This window comes from Mustela nivalis (assembly GCF_964662115.1).
Source record: "Mustela nivalis genome assembly, chromosome: 14".
Lineage (NCBI taxonomy): Eukaryota > Metazoa > Chordata > Mammalia > Carnivora > Mustelidae > Mustela > Mustela nivalis.
The window spans coordinates 51,164,942-51,180,090 of record NC_139033.1 but is presented as its reverse complement, the minus strand read 5'-3'; the positions used below and the strand labels follow the sequence as shown (position 1 = coordinate 51,180,090).

The 15,149-nt window shown below is 38.0% G+C and overlaps 1 long non-coding RNA gene across 1 annotated transcript in view; it reads right to left on the bottom strand.

The window, feature by feature from the left end:
• The window catches only part of LOC309848439, a 108,414-nt gene extending 93,633 nt beyond the window's left edge, over positions 1-14,781 (bottom strand). Inside the window, exon 1 of the long non-coding RNA XR_014303046.1 lies at positions 14,643-14,781. This is a non-coding gene — a long non-coding RNA (uncharacterized lncRNA). The remainder of the gene's footprint in view (positions 1-14,642) is intronic.
• Between the last annotated feature and the right edge of the window lie 368 nt (positions 14,782-15,149).

Here is a 15,149-nt window from a genome sequence, read left to right as displayed (position 1 = left end):
GAAACACAGTAGCCTTCTCAGTGGGAGATGGCTCCAAGATGTTATGTGGCGAATTCCGCAGATGTTTTTTAATGCACAGAACAAGGGAGAAAACAACTCAACCATGCTCCTTCTCCTGTCCTCCCACTTTTCATTTTTGCTTCCCATTACCCAAATCCAGATGGAATTTCAGTTCTCTTTAGAGTCTGGGAAGCCAAGTCTGCTGGAGTCAACCCTTGTGGTAACAGGAGGTACTGATACGGAGAGGTACATCTTAGAATTAGTAGGTTCACCATCAGTACACATGTGAAATTTGATGGTACTCTAGGGCCCAGAGTGTGGGATTTTAGGCAGGCTTATTTCTGTCATTCTTTTTCTGCTGATACCAAGATCAGGGTTTTAAAATGGCGAGAGAGGGATGCCTGGGTGGCTCAGTTGGTTAAGCAGCTGCCTTCGGCTCAGGTCATGATCCCAGCGTCCTGGGATCCAGTCCCACATTGGGCTCCTTGCTCGGCAGGAAGCCTGCTTCTCCCTCTGCCTCTGCCTGCCATTCTGTCTGCCTGTGCTCGCTCTCCCCCACCGATAAATAAATAAAATTATTTTAAAAAAATACAGTACGTCATTTAAAAAAAATAAAATAAAATAAAATAAAAAAATAAATAAATAAAATGGCGAGAGAGGACTTTGTAGCCATAATCTCGATCTTTGCGTTGCCAAGCACACCTGATTAACATTTGAGTAAAAGCAGTATCTTCGATATGTTAATTCAGTAGCTCCAGTGTAACAGCCTAGCCTCTCCTTCCAAACAGATTGTCACCTCTCACTGTTCCTGTAAAGACTTCTAGAAATGCCTCTCCAGCGGTCCCTGGACATGCAGTCTTAGCCAGCTTCTCCCTCCCTCACACTTTTACACAGAAACTTAACTGTCTTTTATTACAACCCAGATTTCCTTAGTGTTCTTTGATTCATCATACAAGTCTTGGTATATAGTTGAACTGCAATTATGGATATAGTGGATATAGAGAAGGAAATTATCCCCTACCATAAGTTGTGCCACTTACCACTCAAGAATGCAGAACTGCCTATGACAATTGCAAAGTTCTTGGGACGTCATTACTCCTTATGGGGGCTGGTGTTTGTAAAACATAGAGGTGTGGTATTACCTCCTTCATTCTCTAGTCAGGTTCTCACCAGTGATCCTTTCAAAACAACTGTCTTAGTTTAAGCTGCTATAACAAAAAAAATTGTAAACTGTGTGGTATAAACAAGAAATTTATTTCTCACAGTTCTGGAAACTGGAAATCCAAGATCTAGGTGGAGACACTTTTGCTGTCTGGCTGAAGTTCACTTCCTAGTTCATGGTGGCCATCTTTTCACTACCTCCTCACATGGTACAAGGAACAAGAGAACTCTCCGGGGTATCTTTTATATGGACACAAATCCCATTCATGAAGGCTCCACCAGCATGGCTGAACTATCCCCACCTTCTAAGATCATCACATTGGGGAGTAGAATTTCAACATGAATTTTGGGAGGACACAAACATTCAATGCATGAAAATAACCATTGTGGAGGTTTGAGAACTAGTCTCTTGCGCAGGAATCAGGCATTTTAGGTCACTGTCTGCCCAAAGCTTTCAGCAGAGCCTAGCTCTGTGCTGCCACATGCAGCCACATGCTTTCACACCATACAAGATACTATTCTGAGGAGCTGACAGTGCTCCAGGGCTGTACATCAGGGTGACCTTGCCTATGCACACAGAAGGTGTTAAATAAGTGCTTGTTAAATGCTAAGTAAATCAGAAGGTTAGCAAAGCCTTATGATACAGAGCACGGTAAATATCATTACATGGAAATGGGTTTTATGGAGAAATGGATATTGGTAAATTACCCTAAGAATTTTGCTGGTTAAAAAATTGCATTTTGCTTGAATAATAATAGGATATGAAATTGCCAGAGGAATGCTATTAATGAATTAGGATCCACATACTCTACTCAATTAAATTATATAAAAAGGCATGTTGAACATAATGAAGCATCATCTAATTAGAAGGTTCAAAAAGGTCTTTGAAAATCAGGGATATCATGGAACCTTTTGCCTTAGGACACTGTCATCATAAGTGTCCTTTCTGCCCAAAATGATCATTAGTTTTTGCCCTTAATTGCAGAGATGTGGGTGGGTATGTTAGACATTTCCTTTCCTCCCTCTCAAGCAGAAGCAGAATTTCTTTTCATTTTCTCTGTCCTCTGCTGATGCAACATGGATGGCCATTAATTCTATATGGCCTCTCTATCTATTCTTGAATTGTTGATCTTCCTACACTTCGGACGATTTCTTACACATAACTTTTATCCTTTGATATCTCTATCACAGATGAATCCACTTTTGTCTTTCCTCTCCTTCCTTTGTATTCTTTTATCACACAATCCCTGAACTCCAGCTGAACACAGAAATACTGACACTAAGATGAAAACATATCTGGCAGACTTGCCAGATGGAGGAATGTTGCAGGAAGGTTGTGGTGTTGCCGTGAAGACGTCAACTCCCGAGTGGCCAAGAGATATCAGAGACTACATATTATGTATTTTTAGACAAGACATACATAACTAGTAAAATCAACACTGTCTAAGATGTGGCTCTTAGTGTAGAAAAGAAAGAAACTATCTACACAGCACCCCAAGGTTGAACAAATACAAGTGAGCATATCTGTACTCTCTATTCTTCTGTCAAAATAACAATTGACAGTAACATAATTGTCAAACAGCCTGGATGAACATGTGCTCTGACCACTCATTCATTGATGGTGGAAGTGCTACATGGGATGTCACATTATAATCAGAAATTGAATTAGTGAATAGGAGAGCAGAAAATGTTGATATTCTTAACATGAGAAAGAGTAGATCACACCCTGAATCAGGGCACTCTACACTCTAGGGGTGCATTTAGATAAGCATTTATAGTTTATCCCTCCTTTACCTGAGGTCCTATTGATAACTTCTGCTTACTCCTTTTTTTTTTTTTTTCCCTCTAGACAAATTAGTCTTCAGTCAGACTACAATTTTGTCATACTAGCTCTGGACTCATTGTAATGCTTTAATATGTTTATGCATTTTTGCTATGATTCAGGTACTTATTTTATAGTTTAGGACCCAAAAGTCAGGTTTTTTTCCCTTATTTTAAAGTTCTTGGGGGTACGAACTGTGCTCCAAGTAATATACTGATTTTTTGCTGGGGAAATACAAGGATCATAATAAGATGCATTAATAAGGGACGCCTGGGTGGCTCAGTTGGTTGGACGAGTGCCCTCGGCTCAGGTCATGATCCCAGAGTCCTGGGATCGAGTCCCGCATCGGGCTCCCAGCTCCATGGGGACTCTGCTTTTCTCTCTGACCTTCTCCTAGCTCATGTTCTCTCTCACTGTCTCTCTCTCAAATAAATAAATAAAATCTTTAAAAAAAAAAGATGCATTAATAAAGTCAACATTATTAAGAGAACATAAAATATTACATTTGAATTAACACAACTAAATTATCAAGGAGATACAGATATAGACAGATAGATAGATAGATATCTCTCCAACTGCACACTAGAAGAAACTCCTAAGTGACAATTAATTGTGTTATTGTATTGTAATTCTACTGATATCATAATAGAAATGGTTGTTTTGTTTTCTTCTCAGACATGGCTGTTTCTCCATCTGAGAACTTAAACATTCTTAAACTTGGAAGAACAGCTCTTTGGTACACTGAAAAGTTTTGATCCTTTCAGCAAATGGTCTCCTGGCCAGCCATGTTCAGAAGCTCCAGGTTCGGAAGTTTCCTCTATAACTGTTGTTTGATAGTATCTCTTCTGTAGAATACTGGAGTATTTTACCTCTCTTTTCTCCATATGTCCTTTACTCTGCCCAATACCAATCCCATCTCTTCTACAAAAAAAGGAGAAATCTCTTTCTCCATTCTATCTTAGATATTCAAAATTCTATTAAATGCATCAAATAGGATTTTAAAATATGTGTACGGATGTACCACTGTCGATATTTCTAAGCAAATACATATACAGAGAAAGAAAGAGCAAAGCTTTATGAGTTAATTTCTTTAGGTTTGGGATTATGGGCTATATTTGATGTCTTCTATTTTTTTTCTTCACTTTTTAGACTCTATACCATGAATATATACTTTTTAAAAATCACAACAAAGAGGTGTTTAGTAATTCTTTTACAGTACATGAGTATATGAATGTGCATGTGTATGTATGCTTCTTTATGGAGGGAGAGAACGAGGAAGAGAGAGGGAGAAAGGAGAGGAAGGTGAGGGAGAGAGGGAGCTAGTGAGGAGAGGGGGAGGGAGGGACGGAAGGAGAGAGAGAGAGCGCGCGTGCACGCCTCTCCCCATTAGTTCAGATCAATCTATTTCATCTCTTAAAGGCAGTAACTTTCATGGAGTGCTAAAGAAAGGATTTGAGGAAGAAAGACAGGGACATGTCCTCCTCTTGAGGAATACTGGGAACCAAAGATATTTAAAAGCTAAAGAACTTCACACTCCAGCGTGTTCTCTCCTCTTAGGCTGTCAGTCTTTTTTTCCCTGTGGATGCTCAATACATTTTCCCAAATATAAAAAAGAATACTAACTAATTTGCATTTATAATATGAGACATATCTCTAGGATCATTAGCATTTTATAAGACCGAATTTCTTTTCAATATATGCTTTTAAGAGATTTTCTCCATTCTTAAGGATGATTATATCATGTCCAAGGGTTCAGGTGTTTTTTGTTTACTTCTCAAAAATACATGTTTAGTTTTACAATGGAAATCAGAAAACTAAGATTTACTGCTCATAATTCAAAGCATATGTCTATCTTCAACATACATATGTATAGGTATACATTATTTAATTTCTGTATATGGAGACATAGCTATATCTAACTTTTTTTAACTTTTAAATAGATAATGCCAGTATTCTAAAAAATACACTGTTTGTATTTGCCAGTTAAAACATAGGGATGCACCATCTGACAGAAGGCTACACTACACAGAACTAGACCTGCCTTGGGAAAATCAAGAATTACACAGCAACACATATCCTATGAGTGGAATGTCTGGGGGATGACTTTTCCTCACATAGCTGTAGTCCTTCAGTGAGATCATTCGAAATGGGAGAACAGAATGTAAATAAAAATTTGATAATACAGTTTTTGGTTTTTATTTTTTACCACAGTGGTTTTCACAACTAAAGCTCTACAGGTTATCTGACTGTTTTTTTGTGTTTTTTTTGTTTTGTTTTGTTTTAATCTGTCTGACCAACAATTTTGCTAGATTGCATCTTGTTTGAAGAAAGGTAAGATGCAGGATATAATACCACGCGGCCACCTGATGAACATCCTATTGCAATGTACAAATTCGACTCAAAACTCTGACCAGGACTGATCATCCATATTAAATATGAGGGTGACAAAATGAATGTCTCCAAAGTGTATACTCTTTGTTTTAGAATCTTCTAAAGTTCAAATTCTTGCTCTATCCATTGCTAGCTGGTGATCTTATTCAGGCAGTCTTTGCCTCAGTTTACTTTCTACAAGATGGAAACGGTAACACCAACTTCATATGGTCAGTGTAAGGGTGAGATGGCATAATCGGTTCAAAATGCAGGACATGGGGCCCAGGAAAAGAAAACATTCTGAACATGTTTTTTGTTATTTTGTGGTGGTGATGGTGATGGTGTATTTGCCAATCTGACATTGAATAGAGGGGAGATACTGTTAAGAAGTGAATATTTAGGAGTTAAAAAAAAAATCTCTAAATAATCTCATTAGCCAATCCTGTGGTAAATTAAAACCTGATTTACATGTTACCATTTTCCTCAAAACATGAATTTGCAAAATTTGAATGTGAACCAACCAAATCACTGAATATTAGAAAAATATCTTAAGGAATAGAGTAGGAAGGACTTTAGGTGTCTTGATTTACGGGTAAAGCCAAAAGTCTTGTCCCAGCGACAGTGCCTTCACAGCCTGACCTCATGTACCCTGAATATTAAACATTATGTTGCGATATGCATTTAGCTTAAATATGAACATTCCTCCTTGTTTCCAAGCATATTCATTCTCAGTGGTATTATGTGCCGGTGTGTTGCACTAATTTGTGGCCAGAATTCATAAGGGACTGAAGCATATTTCCTATTGTCATTAAGATTTATTGACAGTCTTATCTTGTGCAGAGCTCAGAATTCAGCACTTAAGTTTTTCTATTTCCCTTTACGAAGATTCACTACTACCCTTAAAGTCAGGTTGCCTGGTGAGGTGTGTGTGGCACGACTGTGTCAGTGTGTTTCCTCTCCTCCAGACCCCTCCCAATCAACTGAGCCCCACAGTGAAATTCCTACCGAGGCGTAGAGATGTTCATCTGAATTGAAGTTTGATGTTCACCCATCACTTGCCTGTAGGCAGTGACAGCCTCAGACTTTCATCTGCCAGTTCATCCTCCCTCCTAGCAGACACAAGCAGATTAACATATCCCCAAGAGGCTGATGCCTTTAGTTGCCAAAGCCACTCGATACTTATTACCTGACAGTATTCTATAGTGAGACTTATTTATTTATTTTCCAATGCTACCTGCTAGGATATCTTCATGAGATACATGTGTCATTTTCTAGGGGGGCCCCAGGGGGACAACAGCTCAGGGTTTCTCAGGTTGCCTGAAGCTGTCAAAACTTACCAAGTGTAATTTGGTGGTAGCCCTTATCCCTCTTTAGACTCCAAGTTCAGACCCAGTGTACTCTGTAAAAAGTAATGTGAACTATAGGGAGTAATATGGCAGTAGTTGGGGACAGTCATTGGGGAGCTCTAACAATGTGAAAATTTTGGTCCTGAATGATATAAGGTGGCTGTCTACACAGACTTAAATCTCAGGATAATTGTCCTTCTTCATTTCTTTGTGACAGAGTCTTGGCCTCAGCAGCCGAGCGTGTCACTCTAGCAACTTCTGCCACTTTGTTGTGGTGATTGTGAATTGATGCTTGACACTGATAAGGTCTAATTTCCCAGTGGACTTTGGGAAGGGTCTGACCGTGGTGTGGATCACTGTTCTTGCATACAGCAGCTATTTATATCATTTTTCTTTCTGTTCAAGGACACTACAGGCAACAGTTATCTGTGTGCGTGCGTGCGTGTGTGTGTGTGTGTGTGTGTGTATGAGAGAGAGAGAGAGAGAATGTGAGTATGTGTTTTTGTTAATCTCTTATTTCATACCGGAAACACCTATGTTAATATTGGGCAACACTGAGTCAGATGGGCCAACAAATCTAGACTGAAGAAGAGAAATGGACCAGCAGGTGAAAATCAGGCTTGCAGCTGCAGAACACCCTGGGTTTACAAAGCATTCTCCTTTGCGTACCACACCCCTTCAAGGTATATAAGAAATGGGGTATTGAGATCTGTCCTGTATTTCAGATGAGGAAAGTGAAGATGAGAGAGACCTGGTCACATAGTGGAGTCATTGATGGAAGGTGGAGACAAAAGTCGACTTTTTCTGATTCTGACATTCCTGGACCAAACCATATATCCCTCAGAGACCTTATAGTGCACTGGGAGAATTTAGAGGCATGGGAATAAAAATATAGGCATTATCAGTATAACAACAGAACTATGTAGAAGGTTTAGTGTCAGAAAGAGAAAAAAGAGAAAGTGAATAATTCACTCGGAGGTGGGGCAGTTGTCAAGGAAGATTCAAATAACCAAACACTTGGTTTGGAGTTTCCTGGATCTAAAAGGAATATAGGCATTTGACAAGCTTCATAAAACTATACTCCAACATAAAAAACTGCTTTGGTTAAAGACCAATGGGGAAGATGTATTTAATATTATTGTAATAAACTTTGTGAGAGTTTTCCTAACATGATTGAATGTAATTGTTGCAATGGATTGTGAGGCATTATGATGGATTCTAACAAAAATGAGAATTTGCACATCCATTATGACTTTCGACTATGATGAATTTTTAAACTACATAGAAATTGAGCAGTCAATTGAAAGAAGATTGTCATTACAGATATTCATGGCTTAGGAGTTTGATATAGGCAACGAAGAAGCAGGTTGCAGCAGGCCGGTGTGTAAGCTGAGCTGGTGAACACACCCCTTACTTCTCTGCCGAAGCATCTACCTCTCCAGAGAAAACCACAGAAGGTCCATAGGTTTTAATATCAAGGTGGTAGAAAAGCAATATTTTAATGGCCTAATGGGTCTAAGGAATCTGTAATAGAGAGGAGAGGAGTCTGCTTTGAGTCGCACAGTTAACACATTGATCTTCAAAAACACCTGAAGACCTCTACGGGTGGTGGAGAAGTCTAGTCCTGGTGCCTATTACTAGGTTGCATCTGGTTACACAATCAGGATTCTACTAATTTCCAAAATGTCTCTTTATATCAGTAGAAGCTCATTTCAGCAGGTAGAGCAACCACCAACCAGAGGTTGTGAAAATGCAGCAGAGCAGTAGGACTGTAGAATTACTGATAGAGTATCTAAGAATCCAAGTGAGACCCTGGGATCACAGTCATGGCTACAATCAATGAAATTTACAATAGTAGCTCCAAAATGGAGACTTTACTGAAGGAGTTTGCAAAATACCTGAAAGCTAAGCAAGCACAAAACAGGCACTTATTACTCGTGGGGCTAAATATCTCAGATGTAGATGATTCCTTCAGTTTCAATGGTGTTCCCTCAAACCAAATTCATTATCCTTTCTTTCAAATACAAACTAAATACAAGTCTATCATCCAGTCTCAAATGCTCAAAACCATTCGAGTTTGTTTCTCCCACCTTTTGAGAGCCTCACAACCAATTCTACCTACGTAATAGTCTTACAGTTCTTACATCTGTTCCACGTTAGTAGTCAACGCACTTCTTCACCTCCCTAGCACTCTTCATTTGTGAGACTGCAGTGATCTCCTTACTGAACTCCATGCCTCATTGCTTCTGCTGTCATCACCCTTGACATGAGCCAATATACACTCAACCTGCCTCACATGAAAACTCTAAAAGCCTATTTCTGTGCTTAAATTGCAAAAACAAAATACTGGAACACCAACCAAACTACAACAACAACTAAAAAACAAATATTTCCTACTGATGGCTGAATAGAATTTTATTTCTTATGCTAGAGTCCAGAAACCTCCAAACATCAGCCCAAAATATCCTTCTAGTTTCATTTTTCACTAGTTTTCTATATTCCTTAGACAAAAAACAGAGCAAAGTGCTTCTCTGACTTAGACTTGCCCTCAGTCTTACATTGTTTTCTCACTCTAGAATATCTTATCCCTACCCTTCACATGGACATAAAACATAGTAATTAATGCTCAAATCAAAAACTACTTATTAAAAATGGCACAGGGAAGTAAAAGAGTTTTTTAGATGGAATATATTTTAATGATGACGACTTCGAGTCCTGATTCTGCTACTTCCTAGCTGTGTGACCATGAGATTTATCCTACCCATCCACAAAATGGAGATATAAAAAATATCTCAGAGGATTGTGGTGAGGACTAAGCTAGCTAATAGACATAAATTGCTTAGAACAATGCACACAGTAAGCACAATAGGCACTATGTTAGCATATCTATTATTGTGCAACTGGAGCACTTCTAAAATTTCCTTTGGGATATCTTATGGACAACTATTTATTCCTTTTCCCACACTATGCTCTCCCTCACAGATGCAAGGCATGGCACTAGGACTAAAAAATGATGTATAAAAGCGTTGCTATTGTCATGGTTTTTAATTCTATCTTTTGAAAGTGGCCTGTGAACTCTAGTTCTCCCAGCTCATTTTCAGATTTTGGAATGTGAGTAAATGAAAGGATCTGACTTATTCTAGTTGGCTCATTCATTCATTCAATTATTTACTAAATGTGTACTGCATACCGTATTAGTTTCCTATTGCTACTATAGCATATTGCCACAAACCTGGTTGCTTAAAACAATAGAGATTTATAATCTTATACTTCTGGAAGTCAGAAGTGAAATGGGTGAAATGGGTCTCACAGGGCTAAAATAAAGGGGAAATCGGAGGGGGAGACAAGCGATGAGAGACCGTCAACACTGAGAAACAAACTGAGGATTTTGGAGGGGAGAAGGGTGGGGGGTTGGGTGAGCCTGGTGGTGGGTATTATGGAGGGCATATATTGCATGAAGCATTCATTGGGTGCATAAACACATTTGGAACACTGAAAAATCTTGGAACACTGAAAAAAAAATTAAGGTGTCAGCAAGGGCTGCATTACTTTTTGGAGGCTCTAGGGAGAAATCCATTTTTGTGGCTTTCCCACATTCCTTAGTTCAGAGGAAGCTAGAGATAGCAATGGCCACCACATTAGGCTGGCACTGACTCTTCTGCATTCTCTTCTATATTAAAAGAGCCCTTTTGATTATATTGGACCCCTCCAAATATCCAGTGTACTCTCCAATCTTAAGGTCAGCTGATGAGAAATCTTTATTTCATGTGCAACGTTAATGCTCCTTTTCCATGTAACAACATTTTCAGAGGTTACAGAGGTTAGGATGTGGACATCTCTGGATAGCCATTATTCTGCCTGCCATACATAATTACCAGAAACCCTCCTTTTTTAATGAGTGAAAAGCTGGAAGAGAAAGACAAGATCATTGTGCAGCTGTGTTCTAAATTAGAAAAAAGGGAAAGAATCAGGGAAATTGTCACCATTTACAGGATATTTCCTTTCTCTTAATGAGTATATTCTTCAGTTCCTTTCTTGTGCTGAATAACTTTATAGACCTTTATTCCACACCTGAGATTATGCACACTCACCGAGTAAATAAAATGTTACAGAGCATCTCATACATGCTTATCTCATCCTCGATGTTGGCTTAAATAAAAAAGAAGATAACAAATATCATGATATGAGGGAAGAAAGAACAACATCTGAATCGGAGACGTATATAAAGTCTAAATGTTAAAGGACTAAAATTGGTATTAATCAAAAGTCACAATACACAGAGAAAATATTTTATCCTCTGATTTTCTTCTTTTCAAAATATAGGTTATAAGAAGATAATAAGAACTTGTAGGGGATTTTGTGTCCAAATATTATATTTCTGTCCTTTTTCCTTCCCAGATATGACTGAATGCTTCAGTTTCCACAGCCTACCTTATTAAAAATTTCTTTGGAAAAAGCACAGTGTATTCAGAATCCTTCAGACGCATTTGCTGCCTATGAAATGAGGATGCAAGTATTTGTATCTTTGCTTTTTGATACATGAGGATGGATGGCAAAAATCACTTGTAAAATACTTTAGATGTCTTGGAAAAAGAGCCTATCGAAATGGAAATTATTATCATCGGAAGAGTCATAACAGTCTTCCAACTGTCATTGTTATAGTGGAAAATGGTGATTCATTCTACTTTCCTTCTCCTTTGTCCCAGTGGATGGAAATCAGCTTATTAGTTTCTCAGTGTAACTGACAGTCTCTCCTTTATAAAACCCATTCCTAATTCACATTTTCACTGAAATTTTAATCCAACGAATTATATTTTCTTCCCTATGTTGCCAATCCAAAATCATTCTTTGGTGACTGTGCTCTCTGCCTTCTACTTCTCCTTGGGGAAGTAGAGTAACTCTGAGAAAAGACAGAGCAGAATGTCCGTCCGTGGACATGCAGACACTCCAGTCTTATGCCTTTAGACACAGAAATCTAGATCTAGAAATGGGCAGCTTTTATGTTAAAAGAACAGCCTGATCTAGAAATGTATAGACCTTATGTTCCCAAAGAATAGCCATTCGCATCAGGGTTAGGCAGAGGGGAAGATGGTCTTTCTGTTTGGGTTATGTCCACCTCCAAGTTACTAATCCCTCATTTGCATCAATTCCAAATGTTAGCGTCATCACTGTGGAAGTAAGGAAGTATTAACCTCTTCGTTAAAATCAGAAATTGACACTAAGGAAAGTCATATATCCTGATGCTGGCATAGTGCCTTCAGGGAGAGAAACAATTACACAGCATGATGGCTAGCTGCAGCCTCACAGAGTCTCACACAGGTCAGTGTGATGTGGAATAACATCCAAAATTCCCTATGCTTTCAGGTGATACAGAAGTAGCTGAGAGCAGACTAACAGACCTGAAAAAGACAGAGAAAGACATGTGTGGGCCTGGTGCCTGGGAAGCAGGGAGAGACATAGATATTGCAATGTGGAAGCAGTCAAAGTAGAGGCAGATGATCAATGGGGATTCTTCATCAGTAAAATGGGGAATTACAGTATCCACCTCACTGCATTAGAGTGAAAACAAAAATACATACAATGTATAATAGCAACTGAAACATAATAGATTTCAGTAAACAGTTAGTATTGTGATTTTTATTCTGTTCATCATTAATGCTATTGTTATTCTTATATCACAGAAGAAGTCAGTTTGGAGAATCTTATACTTCATTAATAACTCGTATCTAACCTAGTGCCTTGCAACTTATCTCCTTCCAGAAAAGAAGGGAGTAAGAAAGGGGGAAGAAGGAAACTCTACATAATTCATAGATTCTGTCTCAAAAAGATGGCTATTAGACAGAAATGACTACTGACTTTACCCTGAATTGACAAGATTAGGTTTTCTGTCATCAGCATAAATATGGGTTGGAAAAGTTATCTCTACAGGTTGTTAAATCTGTGAAATTCATACTTTTCTACACCTGTGTAGTATTACTTTTGCCAAGGTAGACCTTACTGAAAATTTGTTGCTGCCTATTATTGGTAGTATTATTTAATGCCCCAAATTTTAGACTTAAATTCCTTGGGGAACTGATCCTCACTGTATTTCCATGCCCTGGTACACCTGCAGGTCGAAAGAAAGAAAAAAAAATGAGGAAGAAATGGAGAAAGAATGGTGAAAGACAAAGGGGCTAAACAAACAACTGTAAGCTAATAATACGTGCAGACACTGTATTACCTTACTCATGAGCTATACACTATTACAGACTGAAAATATTTAATATTTAAATATAGTATATGGTAGTTAATTCCACTTTCCACTGGAAAATTGTAGTAAATTTCTCAAGTTCTCATAGCCAATAAGGAATAGGACCAGGACTTTCTTCCTAACCTGTCTGAACTCTATATCCACATTGCAAAACATGATTTTATACTAAATGCGGCATTCTCAACCAATTCCATCAATAGTTGATGTAACCTCCTTCTTTTCTCATTTCAGAGTCAATGAGAAAAAACTCTAGAATCATATTTTGTAGGTGTTCTTATGACCTGATCAGGACTTTGGGTAAGTTATCCTAAGTTGTGTTTCCTCATTATCTGTGGTATCCTTATTAACCTGTATAGAAAATTTCATCTCATTTAGTCCAATCCATCATTATTTCTTAATCGTGGTTTGTTGTTTTACATTTTTGTTTTGTTTTTAAGATTTATTCATTTGGGAGAGAGAGAAAGAGAGACAGAGAATGCACATGCACAAGGGAAGGGAGGGGCAGAAGAAAGGGAAAAGCAGATTCCGGTGGGAGTCTGACACAATGCTCCCTGATCCTAGGACACTGAAATCTACCTGAGCGAAAGACATATGCTTAACCAACTGAGCCACCCAGGCACCCCTGCTGTTTAATGTTTTATATAAAAAAAAAATCTGTGTGTCTGAGGGTTGCTTTTTTGTTGTTGTTGTTGTTTTGGGTTTTTTGTTTGCTTGTTTGTTTTTCTAGAATTCTAGAACCCACTCCATGTCTGGCCATAACTGCCCAAGAACGAACATCCTCACTAATAGTTTTCAACCAATGACTTGGTAGTTGGTCTGTAAATAACCCAGCTAGCTTGCTTTTGGATGGGATAATTCTGAAGCATGTTTCCCTAAGGTTCCTTGTAGGATATTCCTGTACCCTCCTGGGCTTCCTAGCTTCTCTTCCTTGTCTTATTTCCCACTCTGGCACCTTCTGGATGAACCCTGTATACATGAATCCTTGCCTCAGCGTTCACTTCTGGGGAAATTTAACCTAAGACAAAGATTAACTATCTTACTTCTGCTCATTCAAGTCCAGCATAACCTTTAGAGCTGAAATCAAAACATTTTTTCCCCATTAAGGAAAATTAATCTAAGTCTACCTTCATCTAAGTCACTTTGGTGTTTCCCTTCTGATTCTCTAAAGTATAGCTTGCTATTATTGCATAATTTATTATGTCATGATAATAATAGTGATCTTAATTGTAAAATGCTATATGCTTTGTCAGAGTGCTTTGAGCTACAGAATCTATTAACCCATATCTTTTGTTTTATTTTTTTCCGTGTATACATGCTATAGGCTCTATTTACCCAGTGATATTTTAAAATCCCTGATGAAAAGCACTTATAGAAAAAATTGTTCATTCACATTTAATGAATGAACACTGAACACATGATAGATTATACCGAGTTGAACTGAACTGTGTTACATGCACACAAGTAATTAAAGAATATAACTTTAGAATAAAATTCCGATAAGAAAATCATATACCGTAATTCTTTATACTGTAAGGCATATTCTGTCCCCAAATGCCATGTTTCCATTTGCCAGAATTTATTATATCCCTAATTTTTGCACATATTTTCACAGACAGTAAAAATTAGCAATATCAAGAATAAATGGTGGTTCTCAATATGTAGCTTTGCTTTGGGAGACAAAATAGTTACTTACCTCTTTGGCTCATTTGATGTTTAGTACTCTGTTTCCTTTCTGCACAAAAGTTCTACTTCCCTCACTCCAAAATGCAAATTTCACCGTTTCAGCCATCCAAATAGCTGCCTGTACTGTGTGGTGGCAAGTACGGAATTTGACAATCCAGGCTGTAATGGCTAATAAGATGGGAGTGAGAGGTTAAGATATGGAAGGAATAAGATCGGGCGAAGAACTGAGTTGTTAGATGATCAAAATGAGAAAGAACACCTGATATAGTTTACATATGTCACTACTTTTTGTCAACAGATATGAAACCAAAATGAATATCTGTGTCTCACTAGGAGACATGCATTTGGAGTTAGTTGTGGGAGAATTTGTGAAGGGAAGTAGGAACCTAAAAGATACGCCATATGAGATTGTCTTAGCAAGTACAGATGAAACATTTTAACTAAAAATATCTTCTTTTTAAAGAAAGAAGAAAAATGGGATACAATTAATGAAATAAATTATTTTTTCAGGTAGAAA